Below are 6,642 nucleotides of genomic sequence, written 5' to 3' on the forward strand. Positions count from 1 at the left end.
ATATATATATATATATATACTTAGATATAGGTTTGTTTTTCAGAAGAGTAGAGAGGTTTGGTACTACATGCAGGTACTCTTATATGTAAATATAGCAAACAACGAGTGAGCATAACGTTGTTCCAACCAAGATTATAACGGTTATAATGAGCAACACTTTCCCTGGTTCCTAGTCCCTCTGATAAACTTTTTAATCACAGACTAAGTGTTTGTGCTGCTGATGAACTTTCCCTTCTTACCATTGGCTGTCATTTCGGTTCATTTACTTGAGACACCATCGTAAGAAATATGTGTCGTCTTCAGAAGTACTGCTATTGAAACCCAAAATTACTTTAACGTATAGTTGCAATGACATCGGTATGTAAAAATGGGCACAGTTAACTACTGTAGTTTTGTGATGTTCAATGCAATGTTTTCTACACACAAATTCAAGCAGGGGACAAAAATAGTGGAATTTATGTTGCGAAAGTAATGCGTAATTAGACGTGTTGATCAAATGACTAAATCATATTATTCTATTGTTGTTTACCACCTTCGTGCTCGTGGATCTTCCATGTGCATTAACCTATCATAAAATCTATTCAATTATGTGATTTATTAATGTAATTTACTAATCATAGTTGGGATGAATGATATTTCGTTGCATATTCAAAATAAATTTGCCACTACTTTCAGTATAGATTGACACTAATATTAAATGCTTAGTTGTTATTCTTAAAAGAGATCGAAAGTAATCGCATTATTTAACACACGCATGCACACACGCGCGTGCAATTTTAACCATATGTATGTATGTATATATATATATATATATATATATATATATATATACACACACACACACACACACAAACAAATACACACACACACACACACAAACAAACACACACACACACACACACACACACAAAAACACACACACAAACACACACACTCACATATATATGCATATGGAGGCGTGTATTACCATCTATAAATTTCCTTGAAGCTTCTTCAAATAAAATTATTTGTGATTTATTGAAAATCTGACTGTTGCTGCAGTCATTTGTTCATTGGCCTGTTTATTTGTAGTAGCACACATGCCCAGTTCATATTTCTGGACATCCACGTTGTCATCTGTGTTTCTGTTTGTTTGAAATGATATATGCAGCCTTACATTAGGCACACGCACTGTGACTAGTGTAGAACGTATCACAAGAAATTCAATATTCGGGCTTTAAATTTATAAGTTATTACCTAGATGTTATTTCCATTTGTTATTACGATACGTCGTTTATATATTTCAATTTATACTGCTTTCAGTTATGAACATTAAATCTATTATTGTCAATAGATCAACACCAATCCAACTGTTAAGGGTCGAAACACATCCAACAATATACATTGAACATTATGTACTCTTCTTTGAGAGTCAAAGTTTTATTATTTATTTATTCTTTGCTGCTGTTTAGCGCCAGACCTGCTATCTGAACAATATCTGAACTTACTGTGTTGTATTAGTGTTCTTACGTTCTATTATAGCTAAATTTTTCAATCAAATCCAGATTAACTGTGGGGAACAACCAATCAGCCACTAACAACAAAATACATATTAATCGACATCACTTATATATTAGCGATCATGCGTTCGACTACCATTGTAATAGAGATCATATTCACTGACACATCATTAAAAGATATACACTTGCCATCTAAAAAGAAATATTTAAAACCTCTTACCGATAAGACCAACTCCTTTACACGATTTATACAAAGGAGAGCCTATCAATTCCAAAGTGTTAAAGATAATAATGAACACGTTAGCAATGTGAGTGACCTAAGGCATGGATTTATATCTCGCAATAACCAACTCTAGGGAACACATTTGCAGATTTCGTAAAACTGGAACTTTAAGTTTCACCGATTCTCTTTGAGAAGGAATGAACAGTTAAGGAACTGCACCTCTTGACTAATGAACTTAAGAAATCAGGTATTCTTGTCCACGTTGATAAGACTGGAAACCTTTATAATGTGGCCTTTAATACATATAAATCTCTTATAGGAAGGTTCTTTTAAAGGACAATAAATTTTCTTCTAACAATGTTTATTCGATACTAACGTGGTAGGAAAAGATATTTTATTGGTTTGAACGATATTTCGACATCTCACCTGTATTTGTGGAGTTCAAAATGAAAAATGATATACAGAAATTCAAAATTATTGAAATTCAAATTAAAAAGTTTGAACGAGGGCAACGTGCATTCGCAGTCTTTCATTTTCAAGGTTGCAACTGGCATAAAGAAAGGAAATAGAGAAAATATAAAAGAAAAAGTAGAATATTTAATCAAACAGTTTTGTATGAACATGATTAAGTTCTAATGTCATCTTGCTCATCACCTTCAGGGCGTGATGATAATAACTCACTAATATATTTCTTCTCCTGCATTTTGAGGCCTGGACGTGTAGCATATTCAGGTCTTTTTCAAAATTACAGCCGTTTCTTGAAATAGAAATTGGTAAAATGTGGAACCTCAAAACTAAAACAATAACTATTGTCATAGGTGCCCTACGAATGATAGCAGAAGGACTGATTGTTACCTATCTCAATATCAAGAAATCCCAAACTGGAAAATTTTTTTTAAAGTGCTCCTAGAAACAGCTCATATCGTATGAAAAATATTGCCAATGTCATTTCCAAAACTTTTTAATCTGTATATATTATCAAAAGTATTTTAAATGTACATTATAGCAATCACTTTTTACTGTCATGTGAAGATCACACTATCATCTTATCATCGAATTATTTTTTTTAATAAAACTGTTAATTTTTTTATATTTTGTCAGTCATTCTCTAGCACAACACTGTACAAAACTAAAAATATGGAACCTTAGTCATAATACCAACTTTATCTCCAAGATTGGTGTCTCTTGAGTGAGACTTGGAGTCAACTCGTACAAATAAAAACCAAAAGCCAAACATATAATAATAATAATAATAATAATAATAATAATAATAATAATAATAATAATAATAATAATAATAATAATAATAACAATAACAATAATAATATATGTATAGTAATAATTGTGAAACTATAGTAGTAGAAAAAGTACATAATGAGATAGGGACTATAGTAGTAGTAGTGAAATTATAATAGTGAACATGTAAATAATTGCCCAAAATGATTAACAAGCGGCGTTGGGAAACAGTCCAATCGTCGGCGACTAAACCCGAAACCCCAGTGAGCTTGCTTGGTAAGGAGGGTGGATTTTCGTCACCCTGTCAAAACAGTTTTTTTTTTTTTTTAAAGTAATTCGATGATAAGATGATAGTGTGATCTTCAAATGACAGTAATAGGTGATTGCTCTAATGTACATTTAAAATACTTTTGACAATATATTTCAAACGATATAAGTTGTTTCTAGGAGCACTATTTTTGAATTTCTTCCAGTTTGGGATTTCTTGGTATTAAGATAGGTAACAATCAGCCCGTTTTGCTATCATTCGTAGGGCACCTATGACAATAGTTATTGTTTTAGTCTTGAGGTTCCACATTTTACCAATTTCTATTTCAAGAAACGGCTGTAATTTTGAAAAAGATCTGAAAGTGCATATTCTCAGAAAGCATTCTGAATTTGCTACACTCTCGGTCCTTAAAATGCAGGAGGAGAAATATGTTAGTGAGTTATTATCATCACGCCCTGAATAGGAAATATGAATGTTGCGATCAATGAGAAGAGTAGACGTGATACCATTAGTAATTGGCGCTCCAGGAAGTATCAGCATTCAGCTATCATTATGACTCAAAAAGATTAGTACAAATGTAAAGATAGAACACATGCAAAAATCAGCATTGCTTGGGTCTGGAATAATACTTCGCAGGGTTCTTGAAGCAAGACCAATAAACAACTGTCCTTAGTTTGCTGGCTTTGGAGAGCAGACACTTTCCATCATACCTAGCAAAACAGGCTGAGAGTTTTCATGAAATAACAACAACAACGACAATAATAATAATAGCAATTGAGATAAAAATAAGAAAATTAATAATGGTGGAAGGAATAATGACAATAATAACCATATTAATAATGATATGACCTATAATAATAAAAAGTCAATTGATATACCTAGATCGAATAGGGACAAAAGTGTATACCAAATGTATTATATCTTTATACAGAAGTGATTTCTAGCTCACCACCTAATATTGATAATAGATGGAATGTGATATTTTCAGACGGAAAAATTTCAATACCAGATTTAACCGATTATGTAATATCCATTAGATCGCCAAAAGCTTGAAAAGAACTGAATTTATAAATGTTTAGTTACGGGAGAATGTATTTAGTATTGTACAGGTACTTGCACCACAGAAAAATAGAATCATGTTTTGCCTTTAAATATGGAAACGAAAGAGAACTTATCTTCTTTAAGTACATTCATCTGAAACCCAAAAAAGAAGAATGTTAGGTACGATATAAACTTTTCTGTAAGTCGTGCACTGCAGTCTATGGTGGGAAACTAAAATGCAATTTATGCTTCGAGAAGACACTGCATAGACTTTCATCTAAATCTAATATCATAAATGAAGTAAATGAATTCGTGTTACGATTAAAATATTTATTTGGAAACCAGAACCTTCCCGATTAGTGAAACCTATTATAAAAGATTAGGCCTGCCTTTCTCAGTCCAGCATAATTAGTGTATTTACCATAGCTAGAATTATTTAGCAGATACGCTAATATCTATTTTACCTAATTATCCAAGTTATTTTATTTTCCTAATTAACGTTATTATTATTACAATTGTGGTTATCATTTTGATTATTATTATTATTTATGCTTTTTTTCTGTAATTATGTTTTAATAATATCATTTTACTTTGTAATTCATGTTAAGTTTATTTTTGTCATCTTAAGTCATACTTTATCTTAGTCATAATTTATTTTTATCATATTGCTATTACTTTGAATTTTAAATATTTATTCTCTAAAGAAAAGTAATATTTATGAAATGCTATATTTTTTTCTTAGGGAATAATAGATTGATTATATTCCTTTAGAATTCTCAGAAAAGCATCCTGTCTTCCTGTATTTATAGTTTACATTTTCAATTAATACTAATCTAATAAAATTTGTATCGTGTCCTGAATAGCTTAGTTCTACTTATCCTCCTCTCGATATTCCAATTGATCAGTAATAGCTTAAAGGAGATATAATTTTTGCCATTAGCATTCTTTACGTTACTCAACATGATAACGGATCCTGTCATGGTCCGATAAATGTAATTCCTGAGTAGGTTGCTTCATGAAAGAGCACTCCACCTCTTATACTGGTCAAATATAGTTAGTAACATGTACATCCTTGCAAATGTTATTATTCAAAGCCTTCCTAAGTATACGATGATGTTAAATTTCTCTATGTCTGTAGAATCTTTGTTCATCAAATACGGGATAGATTGTTTTCATGATAATTATTATACATCGCAGAGTGTTCGAATTTGCTATTCTATACGAAACGTGCGTTAGTTGATTGAATAATATGTCTCAATTCTTTTGGGCTTTCTATAATTCTCTTATACTAAAGTGGTTTTTACTTCGGACTTATAAACTGGAGAGGCATAAGAAAGTTTATTTACGACCCACGTAGATTACAATGCCTTTCACTGGGCAACTTAGCTAAGTGTGTTCCTTACAAAGTGCTTCTCAAATCAACATCTGCTTTTCAGTTCCTCTTTCCCATCATGATCGGAATTCATATAGATGTGTGTGTGTGTATGTGTGTGTGTGTGTATTTATGTATGTATGCATGTAAGTATGCATATATATACACATATATTTATATCTTTATGTATGTATACTTATATATGTACCCATATATATATATATATGTGTGTGTGTGTGTGTGGGTGTGTATGTATTATGCATGTATATATATTTATGTATATATACATGTCTGTATGCATGCAGATACATAGAGATAGAAATTGGTATATGTGAACGTATAAATATAATCTAATATGTAACCTATGTTTGTCTATGAACACAATGCTGATGATTTCTGTGTCCTCATATCGAACTACCTATCTTTCTCCGTACCAATCTGTCTCCTTATATATATAATGTAGCACTCCACCTCGTATATTTCAGTTTTATATAGATATCAATCGATTGATGAAAAACTACATATAATTGGTCAAAGGGATGTTTACTTAGTTTGCTATCAAACCTCAGGGAATATACGTTGATTCTTTTGACTGAATATTTACATCATTTTATGTCTGGTTTGAAGTATTAATAGCATATGCTTTAATATAAGCGGTGAGCATATGTGTGGGTTTTACGAGAGTTAGTTTGATAATGTATCAAAAAGGAAACCAAAGATTTCTATACGTATATATATATATGTAAGCATCATTGTATGAATATATGTATAAATACGTATAATTATATATATATAAATATATATATATATGTGTGTGTATAAATATATATATATTTATACGTATTTATGCATACATATATATATGCACACATACATATATAAATACTCACACACGCACACACATATACCTATATAGATATATAGATACACACACACACACACACACACACACACATATATATATATATATATATATATATATATATATATATATATATATATA

The sequence above is a fragment of the Octopus bimaculoides genome, chromosome 7 (assembly GCF_001194135.2).
Source record: "Octopus bimaculoides isolate UCB-OBI-ISO-001 chromosome 7, ASM119413v2, whole genome shotgun sequence".
In the NCBI taxonomy this organism is placed as follows: domain Eukaryota; kingdom Metazoa; phylum Mollusca; class Cephalopoda; order Octopoda; family Octopodidae; genus Octopus; species Octopus bimaculoides.